This window comes from Dermacentor silvarum, chromosome 1 (assembly GCF_013339745.2).
Source record: "Dermacentor silvarum isolate Dsil-2018 chromosome 1, BIME_Dsil_1.4, whole genome shotgun sequence".
In the NCBI taxonomy this organism is placed as follows: domain Eukaryota; kingdom Metazoa; phylum Arthropoda; class Arachnida; order Ixodida; family Ixodidae; genus Dermacentor; species Dermacentor silvarum.
In genome coordinates, this window is record NC_051154.1 from 39898739 (window position 1) to 39915857 (window position 17119).

Sequence of the window (17119 nt, forward strand, 5' to 3'; positions counted from 1 at the left end):
GGATGCAGACGAAATCAGCACTGGGCACATACCGAACTTTCAAGCAAGAAATTGCCAAAGAAAATATCTACGATAATTCTAGCGGAAGCTCTTTGTTGTTTGAAGCCAGGACGGGAGTATTGCGGACTAAGATGTACCGAGTCAAGTACCAAGGTATAGACACGTTGTGCTGTGCGTGTGGAGAAGAAGAGGAAACGGCTGAACACCTCATACTTTTCTGTAAGGGGCTTAACCCTACAGTGCAGGGCAACGGGGCTGATTTTTTCAAAGCATTTGGGTTTAGGGACAGTGAAGGCAAAATAGACTTTAAGCGGGTAGAAATAACCAAACAGAGGTTATCTGATTGGTGGATAAAATTAAGGCAGGGGTGAAATTTCACCCACCACAAAGTACAAATTATGTTAATAGCCATGGCTAGGTGGCGTATGCCACCGCCCGATTTAAAGGGTTCAGCCTCATCCATCCATCCATCCATCCTGATATCATCATCATTACGTAATGAGCAATATGGCCGCTACCGTAGCGGTTCGTAGGGCTCGTTGCGGTGCTTGCTCGCTGGTTTTGGGCGTTTTGTTACCGCTTTCAGGGCGGTATTCGTGTGTACTGTACTCTAACATCACTACAGATGTCTTTATTATGTCGCCAGGTGACCGAGAGGCCTCAACTGGCAATAAAACACTTGAAACAAGTAAGCTTACATTGTTTATTGTCAGTGGTGAATGAAGCAGTACATGCTCACAATTTTCGTACAGGTCAGGTGGACTTAATGTTGTCCGTCACTGAGTTTACAACATACAGAAACACAGATAACCATCTATTGTACATCACCATCTACATCACATATTTTCTGCGCTTGATATTTTTCTGCTGCACATTTGGTATTCAGGTGCGGCAGTAAAGGCTTTGACACAAGTGGAGTACTCGTATGGAAACCAAGGAACGCTATGGCGAAAGCAGTGCTTACAAGAACTACAAATATTGTGTGAATAAACAAGGACACTAAATCAACATATAAGCAAGCCGAATTAATGCTCACAGTTCCTTGGAAAATGTGATTTGCGGTTTCATGGTGACAAATAATCTCGGTATATGTATTCAAACAAGGCAAAGAGGTTGCAAGGAGATGAACACTTCAGTTGAGTAACAGGTGAGCAAGGGAAGCCTCAGCTTGGAGCCAACGTTTCACCAAGCAAACATATTTGTGAGGTCCGAAACGAAGACAGGTTCCCACACTGAGGTTTCCCTTGCTCGTTCACTGTTGATTAGCTGAATGTTAAGCTGAACTTAATCTGCGAGTACATTTCAAAATCTTTTTGGAAGCACACTGTGCTCAGGTTTGTCATCTGCTGTTTGAAGAGAAAGAAAAATTGTTTTTAGTGATTTCTCAAGTTTGTGAAGTGGCTGGCCGGTTGTGTGAGCTTGCCTTTTCCAGATATCTCTTATGGTGCAGGGGTAGCCTAGTTATTGAGTCCATGCAAACTGTATATGAGCTTCTTGTAGTAAACAATTGTAAAATAATGCACATTTCCAGATCTTATTCTAATCCTAGCACAGCACTTGCCATCTTACCAACGTTCCCTTAGATTTTGTCATGTCATATAAGTATCTCAGTGTACACATTACAAATAACTTAAATTGGACCATTAATATAGAATACGTCCTGAGCAATGCTAATCACATGCTCGGGTACTTACGGCGCAACTTTTCCAAAGCACCGTCTACTTTAGAAGTGCAACTTTACAGGACTAATTCACTCGAAACTTGAATATGCACCTGCAATACGGGATCCCAGTCGCGTTAATCTTATTACTTCCACTTGAACTAGTACAAAATAACTCTACTCATTTCATTATTTCCAATTATAACCGTACCGCGAGTATAACTTCAGTGTAAACTAACGTAGCACTTATTCCACTAGCTAATCGCCGCAAAGTCGCCCGTCTTTTGCTATTTCATAGAATTTTCTATTACACCACACATTATGACTACTTCCATACTGCGGCGTCAGTACATTTCAAACTGCGTCAATCATCGCAGTAAACTAGGAATTGATTCATGTAACACGAAGTCTTTCTTTCAATCTTTCATGCCCCGTACAACTCAGAAATGGAACCAACAAGTATCGTAGCCATCACAGATAACAAACTTTTTTGCAGAACATTAGCTAATATTGTATAATCAGGAGAATTATTCTGTTACAAGAACTCACTGCCCTTGTTTGTTTTATTCTACTACTTTGTAACCACTCCCCTCTGAGTGTACTTTAAACAAAAAATAATGAAATGAAGAGCGACTGCCACAGTTTCAGTCAACATGAAGTATCATTTCCTTAAAATTGCATTGAGCGCTTTTGATCGTTTTCAGATTCTTTGCATTTTCAGGTAACAAATTATCGTTGTGAGGGAGCATGTGATACTTCGTGGTACTAATGCCCATCAAACTGCAGCAAAGAGCAGATGACAGTTTGTGCATTAGCAAGTAGGAGCTTGCTACATTGTTTCTGTTCTGGTCGTAATGGCTATAATGACTGGAAAAGAAACAAGTTGGGACTCAACATGTTACTTCTCCGATTGTCATAAAGCGCCCTTAAAAGCAACTAAGCTTGTATGTCACATTTCTTATTCCCGCTCGGTATGATACAGAACTCTAGACTGCTGCTTTCTTAATAGGGCTCACACCTCTCTATCCGGTAAACTTCCAAACATTTCATGGTGAGGCACGTAGTTCAAGAGGACCTGCTGTCATTGTGGTGACAGTTGAGCTTCTTGTGGCTTATTGTGGGCAGCTTGCAGACCAATAATCTCTCTTTTGTCTGTCTTCCTGAAAAGAGAAATGGCAACGCCATGACACACATGCAAGCAAAAAATGGTGAAACAAAAGTTAGTCCCACAAATGAACAAATCACGGTTCTAGTTGAAGTGTTCAGAAACATACCATGTGAGGATTCTGGCCCTTGATGTTACTTCCAATGGGGACACGTTCACGGTTGACTTGTACATCCAGAGACAATAGAGTCCAAAGGGATGAGTCCAAATATGAGCAGCGTCTTGGAGGCTGGAGTTGAAAGAAAAAATATCCTCAATTACTAGTGGAAGTGAGTCTATGAGTCTGTGATGTATGACAAAGAACAATGTACAAAATGCTCCATGACAGAAAAGCACACATACACAACACTGTTTTGAATGTGCATTTCTTTCAGTGGTGTCCTTGTGTGGGCTGTGGTTATTCAAGCCTCGATCAGATGACAATTCTTTCTGCCAGATACTAGTAATAAGCGCAGTCATTTTAGTATGTCTCAAATGCAGTTAATCTAACTGTATCACCGGAAGTACATCTGTCACTAATGTGGAGTGAATTTATCGCGGTGTTTCAATTATTATCATTTATTTATTATCAGAACCAGCCAAAACTTTATTACTTATGCTGTACTCATGTTAGCAATTTTAGCAACTTGGCAAAATAGCAAGAGCCTCGTTTGAATTGCTTTGGAAGGGCAATAACTTTATAATTCTTACTATTTTCTACTTTTAACAAATGACGACAGGAATCTGTTTTATCCGGCTCGCACGCAAAGAAATTAAAAGTTGAAAATGCGAAGCACTGCTATTTTACTCACCGGCGCACACGCCGAGGGCTGCAAGGTTAATCCCCTTTCGTGGGTAGTCTTCAAGCAGACTGTGCTCGGTTCCAGCGATGAATTTTCGTGCTAGCCAGCACTTTTTTTTCAAGCAACAAGTCATGACGGAGCAGATCACTAACGGCGGAAGCCGTGCTTGCAGCAGTTGTGCCAGTGAAACACCGCAGCTGATAAACTTCGCCGTCTTTAAACGCGTTCGCTTGGTGGCAGCTATCGAATGTTGGACGCATAAACTGGCTGAGATATTATTCAGATCTAATTAAAACGAACCTGCGTGATGCTGCCCAAAGGGAACTACCACCCCGTTCGCAAATATAACCGCCATACAATTTGAATCGCGAAACGGCACGGACTTCAATCGATACCAGTGGGCTGCTGCTGATCACACCTCAGTGATGCCTCAAAACCTTTATTCAAGTAACAAAGCACGGACTTTAATAACAGAAGTCTAATAAAAAACAATAGACGGCTTATTTTGTAAAACATTACAGCGTAACTATGCTTGTCGGTAATTATATGTACATTTATAGATCAAATATGGATGGATGGATGGATGGATGAGGCTGAACCCTTTAAACCGGGCGGTGGCATACGCCACCTAGCCATGACTATTAACATATTTTGTTCTTTGTGGTGGGTGAAATTTCGCCCCTGCCTTGATTTTATCCACCAGTCAGATAACCTCTGTTTGGTTATTTCTACCCGCTTAAAGTCTATTTTTTCCTTCACTGTCCCTAAACCCCAATGCTTTGAAAAGCCGCGTTGAAAATCGAGCCGCGTTGAGCGCCCCTAGCAGAAAAAATAGAAACTAAAGTATTCGACCAAATTTCAGTAGCTTCACTTGCGCGCTTGTGCTGGAACGCGCCGCGGTTGATTGATTGAAGTACAGGGCTACTGTACCTAAAGTTGGGTTCTTTATTCTATGACTGTACTTGAAGCAAGTTGGCGCGCTTCGGCCTGTGATGGGTTGGTTCTTAAAGTTGGTTCTTTATTCTATGGTGTGCGTGCGCGCGTGCGAGCTCTGCCGCACATTTGTGACTAAAAAAAAAAAAAAAAAAAAAAAAAAAAAAAAAAAAGGGGGGGGGGGGGGGGGGAGCAGCGTTTAAATCGCTGTTATGCACCTGGGTGCAAGACTGGGTACACTCGCGCGGACCAAGGGCGCAAGGTATCGCTTTTTAAAGCTCCTAGAGATGAAGAGCGACGACTTGTGTGGGAGAGAAATGGATGCAGCTCGTCGGCACTGATTGCACTGTGTACGAGCTTCACTTTGAACCTCATTTCATCGTGAGAGACTACGGGCACATAACGGAACAGAAGTTCGAATGCCAAGAATGAAACTAATTCTTCGACCTGACGCGGTGCCGACTATTTTGCCGAATGTGCCTTGATATCTAACCAATAAAAACCGGCACCGTGGTCGGTCACTGACGAAACGGCGTCAGTTCGCGTCAGGTAATGACGGCGAAATTTGTTGCATTTAAGAGAGAACGCTGATTTAAAGCAACTGTGTACAGCAGAATTATGATTTCAGACACTGTACTCTTTACAGAAACCCACGAAGGAGAGCGCGTTTAAAGAAAAAAACGGAACAAAGCTTAGAAATGTGCAAATCTGCTTTAAAAACAAATATCGCAGTTGTGTGAACTGCATCTGTTACAGCATATCGAGCGGGAAAATGTTATATATCAATGTACAGCTTAGAATAAATATTTACAATGTTTAAGAACATTTTGGAAAATTCCTGCTAAGAAATTATGGGTGTATTTCAGAGCAGTATATAATACATCAATTTTGCGCACTGTAGATATCCCAGTAGATTATTGCAGTATAAAAATTTGTTACATTTTTGTTTAGTACTTAGTTAAATTTGATGCTAGCCTTGTGTTTTAGTTTTACAATATTTTCACGAAAATGACTGACAGCTTTAATAAAGATTCTGCTTTCTACACTTTGACCATTTGAAAGTTTTCTTCAAAATGCAACAAAGCCCATCAAGAACGATGCAGCAGATGCCGAGCAAATTGATCCTTTTTTTTTTTTTTTTTCGCATGCATTCACTTTCTCCCAGCTCCCCTCCCCCAGCTCAGCGAAGCTATCGCACAGTTGGTATGGGGTATGGAGTTTTGTGTTTACGCCATGAAATTTTCCGACTAACGAGAGGTATACAGCTTCGCTGTAAAAGAATTCGTGATCGCCAGTCATCTTCAAGAGTCTGTGCAGGAGTAAGTTTATCGAGGTCAATTACTCACTGGAGGTCATGAGAAGGAAATTTTCAGAGGAATAAAAATGGGTTGGAGCACATACGACAGGCATTAACAAATCCTGACTCGGAACTTACCACTGTCGTTGAAAAGAAGTGTACAATCATGGCATTCTACCAGTATTAACATATGGGGCAGAAAATTGGAGGTTAAAGAAGCTCGGGAACAAGTTAAGCACCGTGCAAAGAGCGATGGAACGAATAAAGGCGTAATGTTAAAAGACAGAAAGAGCCTTGTGGAAGAACCTTGTGGATCAGAGAGCAAGCGGGTATAGCCGATATTCTAGTTGACATTATAAGAGAAGAAAAAAAAAAATAGAGCTGGACAGGCCGTGCAATGCGTAGGGCAGAGAACCAGTGTACCATCAAAGCTACAGAATGTGTGCCAAATGAAGGGAAGCGCAGTCAAGGACGGCAGAAAATCAGGTGTGGTGATGAAATTCAGAAATCTTTAGGCGCAAGTTGGAATCGGCTAGCACAAGACATGGATAATTGGAGATCACATGGGACAGGCGTTCGGCCTGCAGGCCGATGATGATGATATGCCAACTATCTTTTCCTTGTTCATCTATCGTCATTTGGTCTAGTCATTAGTAAACCTTTTCCGAGACTCAGGCGTAGTCGATACACGACTGCCTATTTTATTTCCGCATTGCCACGTAACCCATCCATGACACTTATATTGTCCCTGTTTACTGCAAGGTACTCTTCCTCGCACAGATCCAGCACCACGGAATCACTGTAATCAATGTCTAATCCTCCACAAGCACATTCATTCATCTTACTAATATCTCTTGGCCCAATTTTATGAGCTCAAATAATCTCATTTTAATACAGTCAATGAATTCTTTGTTATGATCTCTGCAATAACCACCTGTCCATAAGTAAGCTACTCCCAGCCGTCTTTTTTTTTCCTTTCCATGTGCATATAATCCATAAGTGCTCCTTGCATGTCAGTTTTACCCTTCGCGCCACCGTGACCCACTTGGTGCCTTTCCTAGTTGATGTCAACTAAAATTCATTGTTTTACCTAGCATCAAAATATCCGATTACTGCAAGCACTGCCCTTCCAATTTCACGCCCCTGCCTTTCAACGTCTGGCACCATGCACTGCAATCTGCACATTTCAAAGTTCGCCAACCCGTTTAGCTGTATGCTTTGCGATCCCTGCCAACCGTCCCTGCACCATGTCCCGCATGTTCCTTGGCCTTCATTATCACTGCAGGGACCAGTTTCCCCAGAACTGGAAGTAGCTACCGTTATCGCCGCTTCCTCTACACATGTTCAAATCCCCAACAAAGGCAGCTTAACGCCGATTCTCCCCGCCCTTGAAAGCTGTACCTGAAGCCGAGTGCGCATGAGCCTGAGATGGTTGGTGGCGCCATCTTGTGACGCAGAATTTAGACAGAGGACTCAAAGCTATTAGTGCAATCACTAACCGTATTCTAGATATCTGCTGGTGTAAAGCGTTGGCAGTGACAATCGATTATATAATGTGCAGTCCATTTTGTTTTATACTACTTTGACGTGAATAACCATGCAACACAGCAACGCTTTATGTGTTCGACAGGATGTCGCTACCAGCGCTGTTACTGCCGTCCGCGTTTACTATAAGCTGGTACAGCCAAACGCCTCTACAGCGAAATGACCTGTATTACGAAGGGCTGATTAAGCCCCAGCTGAATTCTCATCGAACTCACATATAACGAATTATTGTGTATGCCGAACAACTGTAAAATCCCCTTGAATATCCCATGCAAATATATAGGGCTGGGGCATGTGTTTACAGAACGTCCGTTCACCAGCACATTCGATATATCGAATGCGGTGCCACTTTGAGGTCTTCTGGCACCTGGAGGTGGAGAAAGAGAATGTGCAGTCAGTTGAGCCATGTGGGTCATGTGTGCAGTCAGATGAGCCCCGTCGAGCTGTTCGGCTACCCCGCGGGCTAACTTGAACGTCAACTTCCTTCTTTCCGATTTTCGTGGCGTCGTCGTGTGGGTTGAGTGCCTATTCGAGAGTTCATTTTCCGCAAGCGATGGCCGCTACAAGAGTAAAGAAAACAATCAACTTGGACTTTGCAATGAAGCTGAAAGTGATCCAGCAACGTTTTGCAGATAAATAAAGTGTGCTTGCTTTTTTTTCCACCGAGTTGCGTGCAATCACTTAGCGGCCCTCGGACGCACTAATCGGTAAGCCTCCGTTTGCCTCTGAGCATATTATTTTATATATCGAATTACCTATATACCGAACTTTTTTGTGATCCCCTTCAGATTCGATATATCCGGGTTCGACTGTATTCTGAACGCCTCTACAACGAAGACCTCTACAACGAAGACTACTACAACGAATTTGCCTGTAGAACGAAGAAATTTAGGTGTCCCCAACAGCCGATTTCTTGCTTTACAATGACTGCCCTTCGCAGACATCACCAAGGTGCGCTCTGCGCTAGCACTAACGGAAGCGCTAGCGACACAATTGAAGAGCGTGTCAATGTCAGTAGTAGTCCCACTGCACCACTTCAGCAATTGATCAACTCGTAAGCTACTTGTTTCGGCGGATCAGTGGGTGATGATGGCTAAGAGTACGTCGCAGATGATGAGGTGGACGATGTAATCTTAACTGACGTCTTCAAAGGCAGAGCTAGGGTAAAAAAGACGCGAATGTCACACTCCCACCACCGCATCCACAGCTCACAAAAGACGCAAGAGACAACACTCAGATTGTTGCAAACCAACACGTTCCCGCACCCAAGGAGGCTTCATCTCATGTTCCCTACTCAATGTGACGAACAATGCAAATACTGTGAACAGCTAGAAACACTCCGGCACCATTGTCATATATTGCAAACAAAACCCAGACTTGATTCCTCTACCAGTGGGAGACGCTGCCGTCCAGCTCCCACCTCTCGGACCAGATCATGTTGGTTGAGAGGGCGGTCGCAGCCAAGACATACGGTGGATGGATTCGCGTGAAGAGGGAACCAACTCCTGCTGATCAAGCCATCCTTATGCTATTTAAAGATGTTTTACAGCGAAAGATGTATCTAGCAGTGGCGCACCGACAGGGGGTGGGGGAGTTCGGGGGTTGTAACCCCCCCCCCCCCCCCCCTATTGTTTAACCCCTTTTCTTTCCTTGCGCCTTTGAGTACTGCAACTAAAATGTAAGACGCGCAATCGTCTGCACACTCGCACACTTGTGCAAAAGGCGCATTTTTTGACAATTCCCAGTGAAGAAATTGCAATTAGTGCTGTTTAGATGGTATTGGCAAACTACGGCAAACTGTCAACCCCCCCTGGCAGAGATCCTGGGTGCGCTACTGATGGCTAGGCGAAACGAAAAACCGTTCGTCCCATGTTTCGATAAATGTCTCCATTGGCTGCGTCGTCAGTGGCGTCGTTCTCTGCGTCGTTAGCAGCATTCGCCCGAAATTGGCGCTTGCGTTCCACTTCGCGATTTCAACGTGGACGTTTCGTCACAGAAGCTAGAGTGCCGCTCGAGAAACTCCCGCTGAAAGCGGGCGTTGGCCCCGGCGAACGCATTCCCGCCATTTCCACGTTGGCGCTGCTCTGCCCGCAACGCCGCTTTCTCGGCTTGCCGTTGTCGCATGCGTTCGATATCTCGAGTTAGCTCGGCGTCGTGGTTAGCAGCATCCGCCCGCCATTGGTGCTTGCTTTCCACTAGAAACACAAACATGTAATCAATAATTAAGAAACGCTTCAATAGAGCGTCGGGATCAACCCACTGCGAAACACCAGGGTCGCACGTTTCAGCTTCGCTGGTTAACCATCTGTACGGAGTGCTTGGGCGGTGTTTTTTCCCCCTCTCTATCTCTCACACAAGGCAATAGTTATGAAGATCCCGTAAAAGAACCAAGAATTTTGATGACAAGGGACGCGATAGCGGGCACTCGACTATCTGCAGCTTTACTTTGCGTAGTTCCTGCATTTTGCCGTGGAGCATGGTGTGAAATAAGGTTGGCTGCATTCTGTCAGAAAAAGTGTGCACAAAGAATTTAGCAACTTCTTTCACTACATATTTATTGAATTCACATTAAATAAAGGTTTCCTTTCGTTGTATGTGCTTAGCGCCTGCTCTAGCGTGAACGGTACAGTCCGCGACCTTTACAACAAAGTGAGCTGTATAGTGAAGGATTTCGCAGGTCCCGAGCACTTCTGTTTCGTAGGCGTTTGACTGTTTACGTAAAGAGTAATAGCAAGCCTTGTAAACTGCAATACGTATGTGGGCAAGCTAAAACTCATTTGTTTACGTGCATACTGTAAAGCAAACGTATAGTGTTATCTCGTTAATGCGATTCTACATAATACGTTCTTTCCCTGGCCATAGGAGCAATGTATTTCCATACGGTTATAGCGATCGCATTTTCACCTGAAATTCGACAATACGACTGCAGAAGTGAGCTTTTACTGGCATTTTTAAGGAAACAGGGTAGGCAATATTGGAAAAAAAAAAAAAAAAAACGTTTTTTTGTTTTTTGCGCAACTTGAAATCTGCGGCCTTTTCTGAACAAGAATCAATTGTTTGTCTCAGTGCGACTTCTTTTTGCCGAAAAATGACATATTTCGAAACCTATACGGCAGCATGCCACGCCCCCATTCCTACCCTTCTGCCGAATATGTAGCCGTGGGCAGCTAAAAATGTTCCGAAACAGCGGAGCCGTATGGAGAACTTACAGTTCACAAGCTGGAGTGCATTGGACACGTTCAAAAAAAGAATGGACACAAGAGTGCAGGAAAGAAAGCAAAGGCATCAAGCTTTCTGACGGGAAATCCCTATCTGGCCGGGGACGTCCGAGCGATGCCTTCATTGACAAGCTCTATAACTACTATGGTTTGGCCATTAGAAGAAATACAGGCAGTTCGGAGGACATGCGAAAGGCTGTCTGGGCTACATATTTTCACATAGCATCAACGGATACCAATACATCGCACAGCCTTTGCCCAAAAGACGCCTGCGAATTCTACAAAGCCCAGTTGAATGATGAACCATATGTTCATAAAGAACACCTTCCAGCAGTTGTTCTTGAGGCTGTGAACCCCATTTATTAGCAGCTATAGCTAAGCTCGTACTTGCTAAATGCCTTCATGGGAAAACCCAAAACCCCATAGAGTCTCAATAATACCAAATGATATTAGCTTTTTAAGTAGCACATGTGGGAGCATGCTCCAAACAATGTTTTCGTAGGACACAAAACACTGAAAATATCCACGCTTGATGCTGTGCTCACTTTTAATGATGGCAGTATAGCCCAGATCAATGCGCTGAACTCGTTTGGAATTTCACCAGGGTGCTACACAGAGCAGGGACTATGCGACAACCTGCGTCGACAGTACTTGGCTGATAGGGGTGCACAGCAGGTGACAGAAAAAGGCTCAGAAGGAAAGACGTCTAACCCCCAAAAGAAAAAGTGATTGTGGTGACGAGTATCTGGTACCGATCGAAAGGGTCCACTAAGTTGCTGTTCTTTCATATTACTTTTGTAATAGAGCCCTTTTCCACTTTAAACGCAATTATCTCAAAACATCTTTTTTTTTTTTTATGCATTCGTTCATTTATGTCAGCAACCGCAGATGCTAGGAACATTTTCAGCCAGTAGTTAGATCACAGACTGGGGAATATACTGAAGCGGAATTGTTGTATAATGAAGTACATTTGTTCAATGCAACATCTGATGCCTAGTACTGTGTGATAATTAGATACCTGCAGTAAAAAATTACCAAAAAGTGCATGGCAATATTCTATGATAAATCTGCTACAGTAAAAAGAGGGAAAGCTTCTGATCACACTGATATTACAAGAGTTATTGTAACTGCTACAGTTATGGACAAAAAGGTACTTAAACATCGCCTAAAATGCATGGCAGGTACAGGGCCTACCCTGTTCCCTTGTAAATACTGCTATTTTTATATACCAGTGTACTACCTCAAATAACATTCCAAACATGTTAAGGCCAAGCAACACTGAAGTAAAAAACTGGGACGCCTAAGCTTCGCCTTTTTGGGCCCCGTTCGCATTGCATTTTTCTTTTGAGTACTCTTCACTGCAACACAGAACGTGGGAAAGCCAGCTCATAAAGACCAAGCTTACAGTGATCCCCTTAAAGTCGGCTTCACTTTTAAACAGAAATGCATTGCTGGGAAATTGTTTTTCCAAAGTCAATATAAGTCGACTTATATTAAAATGTGAAGGCCTTAGCACCTTCTTTATTATTTCATTAATTGCTTACTATTGCCCCGACGCGCACGCGTGTCCAAAACGCATTAGGCAGGCTAAGCCCCAATTCGACCTGCCGAGGATGCGAGCGCCATGTGGATATGAATTTCGCAACTAACCTATCCGAGCGCGCCGCTGTTGGTATGGAAGAAATGCTGGAAAAGGGGTTTGTGTTTGAGCTTCCTCATAACAGAATTATGTTTTCTCGTACATTCAAATTACAATCTGACATCACCCCCCACCCCACCCTCATGTCTGCAGGTTGTAGTTAGGACGTACTTTACCATTTTTCTGACGGCTTTCACTGTGAGAAATTAAATTTTTGGTCACTAAAACCGTGCGCCACGCGGACGGGGATGATTTTCACCGCCATGGACGCCGACGCAAGATTTTCAGCGACACGGGGCCCTTAACAAATGCACGGCACGCCGGCGGCGCTGAAACACTGGATGGATGGATGAGGCTGAACCCTTTAAATCGGGCGGTGGCTTACGCCACGTAGCCGTGACTATTAACATATTTTGTACTTTGTGGTGGGTGAAATTTCACCCCTGCCTTGATTTTCGCCACGAATCAGATAACCTCCGTTTGCTTATTTCTACCCCGCTTAAAGTCTATTTTGCCTCCACTGTCCCTAAACCCCAATGCTTTGAAAAAATCAGCCCCGTTGCTTTGCATTGTATGGTTAAGCCCTTTACAGAGAAGTATGAGGTGTTCAGCCGTTTCCTCTTCCTCTCCACACGCACCGCACAACGTGTCTATACCTTGGTACTTGACTCGGTACATCTTAGTCCGCAATACTCCCGTCCTGGCTTCAAACAACAAAGAGCTTCCCCTAGAATTATCGACATTTTCTTTGGCAATTTCTTGCTTGAAGTTCTGTATGTTCCCAGTGCTGATTTTGTCTGCATCCCTGTTTTCCATAGACCCCTCTCTGTTTCTTTAACCTTTTTCTTAACCGCTGTTTCCTGGTTTGCACCCCTCCTGCAGTCCAAATGTTTGATTGACAATTTTCTGGTCAGCTTCCTCCATTTTGTGTCAACATTCCTCGTGTACAAATAACTGAAACTCTCCTTGCCCACCACTTTTCCGCCATTTCTCGCAATCGCTCCTCAAATTCTATCTTGCTGCTAGCTTCCCTGCACTCGAATGACATCCATCTCATGTCACTCGATCTGTACCCCCTGATTTGGTGTATTTCCTTGTGCTCCCAAAGCAAGCCTACCTACCCCTCGCTGCTCAACTTCCAACCTTGCTCGAACCTCTGATCTCATGCACAGGACTGCATTGCCGAAAGTCAAACTAGGGACCATCACCAATTTCCAAATCCCTCTCACCACTTCGTACCTATCTTAATTCCAGTGCCCTATTTTTCATCACAGCTGCATTTCTGCTAGCTTTAGCCGTTACATATTTTTCATGTTCCGTTAGGTATGTTCCCATTGATTATATCCACTCCAAGATATTTGTACTTATCCGCTATACCTCCAGGGTAACCTCCTGTAACCTATGCTCGCTGCCCTGATTATCATTAAAAATCATGACTGCCGATTTTTCTTTACTAAACCTCAAACCTAAGCTATCCGGCCCCTCTTTACCACAGATGTCCAATAATCCCTGCAAGTCTTCCTTAATGCTGTCAGCCACAAATACAATGTCATCCGCGTACATCAGTCCTGGTAATGACTGTTTAATCCATTCTCCTTGCTTGAAGAAGGAAAGGTTGAAGCCAAGTCCGCTCCTCTCTAATTTTTTCTCTAATCCTTGTAAATACAGCATGAACAACAAAGGTGACAGAGGGCACCCCTGCCTAAGCCCCTGCTGTATCTCTATAGGCTCAGATACCAATTGTTTTCCCATTTTATAAGCACCTTGTTACTTTTATAGATATCTTTAAAAGATTACTTACTACCCGCTGCGGTGGCTCAGTCAGCTAAGGCGTTGCGCTGCTGAGCACGAGATCGCGGGATCGAATCCTGGCCGCCCTGGCCGCGGCGGCCGCATTTCTATGGAGGCGAAATGCAAAAACGCCCGTGTGATTGACGCCCGTGTGCTTGCGTTGTAGTGCACGTTAAAGAACCCCAGGTGGTCAAAATTAATCCGGAGCCCTCCACTACGGCGTGCCTCATAATCAGAACTGGTTTTGGTACGTAAAACCACAGAAAGAAGAACATTACTTACTCCATATTCCACATCTAGAGTGCCCAGTATGTCCCACAAATCCTTTTGGATTCCCCTCTTCCCCTTCCCTTACGTAGAGTAGCAGGCCAGATGCTCCATAATCCGGCCGACCTCTCTACATTTTCACATCAATAAACTACTTCTTCTTTTGGATTACACTGTCATAGGCTCCCTTGATAGCCAGAAATGCGAGCCATAGGGGCCCGTGTTTCTTTTCTGCTATTTCAATACACTGCGTCAATGAGAACATTATCTTCTAACCTTCTTTGTTTCCGGAACCCATTTTGTAGTTCCCCCAGCACCTCCTCGCCCTCCACTCATGCCTGCAGTCTGTCCTTTATAATCTGCATCACCGCCCTGTAAACCACTGACGTCACTGTTATGGGACGGTAGTTGTTTGTCGGCTTTGTCCCCCTTTCCCTTATATATCATGCTCAGTCTCCACCCGTCGGGGGCTTTACCGTTAATTATCATTTTGCGCACTGCCTCTCTTAATGCTTTCTTAGATTTTGGGCCCAATGTCTTTATTAACATAATTGGGATGCCATTATGACCTGTCGACGTGCTACTAGGAACCCTCTTCTCTGCTCTTTCGCCCTCGCTTTGTTCAAGTGGAGCGTACTGCACTAACTAGTCTACCCTCACCTGATTGAGCACATGCTACGTTTCGTTCTATCTCCTTCTAGCCGAATACCTTGAGCTGTAACTATAATGTATAAACCGCATGCACGCGATCTTGCGCGCGACAGCGACGGAGATGGCTGTCGCGGTCGCTCGTCGCCTGCAAGTCGTACCACATGCGAGCGACGAGACGAGCGACAACTTTGGTGCGACGCGTGCTTTATTAATTTAAGTTGATGTGTTTTAGTGTAAAGATAGCAGCATAAATATTTCTAAAGGTCTTGCACTACGTTATTATCCTTGCACGTATCAAAATCTAGTCGTTTGCTCGTTCCATGAGACAATCGGTAGTAGTACTTGACTACGCTATTGGCTAGTCGCTCATAGCACTTCCGGGCGACGAATTCTACGAGTAGATTTCCAGATCCGAGCGAACGAGCGCCAAGAACGAGCGATCTGTTCGCGCGACGGCCCATTCCGTCGCTCGAAGCCGTCACTCTTCGCCGTCGCGCACAAAATCGCTCTCTGCTCTAGGCTAGTCTTATGACAAATAGTTGAGATGTTTCCAAAATTTCTTCGCTGCTTTTCTATCCTTTTTGTTTACTTCTGACAGCCATTGGGTCCCCCTGTATAAGGGATGCTTCCCTTATACAGTTTAATAAGTTATCCCATTTTCTGTCTACATCAGCTTCTAGTTCACCACTCTGCTTTGAATATCCGAGTTCCCTGGATGCTTCCCGACGTTTCTCTATGGCCTTAACCTCCTCATCCCCCCAGCCCTTCGGCTTACGTCTTCTGCTCCCTTTGGGCCTGGCTCATACCTTAGCAAGCTCTAGCTCAAATAGCCCTGTTAAATTTGCGTATGTCCATTCTGTTTTAGTATCCTCTGAAATTACTTCAATTTGTTGGGTTGCCATTTCCAGCTGCTTTTCAGAGTAAAATAAAATACCCCACCTGGTTTTCATCTTGCCTCCTACCTACTTTCATTTCTCTTCTAAAACTCACCTTAATACGTTTGTGATCACTGCCTAGACTTCTGGAGCCATATTCATCTATGTTCATTACCTTTAGCCTATCATGCATCCTATGTGACATTAGTGCGTTATCTATCGTCGACTGCAGGCTCCCTACCTCCCATGTTATGTGCCCTTCACACTTCTCAGTACTGATGCATACAACTAAGCCATGCCTATAACTCATATCCAGCATCATGTTGCCTGTTGAGTTTGTGTACTCATCCATGTCTTCTATGTGCGCGTTCATGTCTCCTAGTATAATAATCTCGCACCCTCCTCCTAGCTCATTATTCTCACTTTATATGCATTCCAGCATTTTTTTGTTTTCCTCTTTGGCATTTGCTCCTGCCCACAGGTATACAAAGCCAAGAAGTGTCTGCTCTCCTGCCACTTTCCCTTTTAGCCATAAATACTCTTTGCAGTTTGACCCTTTGCCAATTCATACTTTTAGGAATGAATGCCCCAATTCCACCCCCTTTTCTGCTGCCCTCTGTTCTATTGCAACATTCCCATGCATAGTCAGGATTACAGGGTGGTTGCTCCATGTCCCTAAGATGTGTCTCTACAAACCCGTATACCATCAGCTTTCCCTGCCTTAGTTGCTCGTCTATCTCCTCCCACTAAAGCCTATTCTGGCCACCTTGCATGTTAATATACCCTATGTCAGAATAACCTTGCCCCTAGTTTCTTCTCCTACAGACTCTTACGTGAATCTTGGGGCCTCTCTGGGTCAGTCTTTGTCTACACTGGTGGCCTCAGGGCTCTGGGTCCCCCGAGAAAGCCGTAGCTTGGCGCCCTATCCTACTACCTACCCTCCTGCCCATGGCACCACTGTAGTGAATGCCATCCTGTGCAAAAGGGTGGGAGCCAGACTCGTACACGTCTCGGTTTATGTCCATTACGCCGTACCCAAGTACACTGCTGCGGCAGTGCAGCCACATCTACTGGCACTGAATGAAGAAACCGAGACCTAAAAAGGTCTCGGTCTCTTCTTGAAAAGGTCTCTTTTTCAATTTCCAGAACTTTTAGACATTTAAAAGAAAAGTTCAGTGCTAACTGCCGCACTATTTCAATGTTGAATAAAAGTGCGCTGGCTGCAGTTCGTGTGGCGTCGAGTGATGCTGCTCCGAGTAATGCAGAGCAGTATCGACGCCACACGAACCTTTGTTA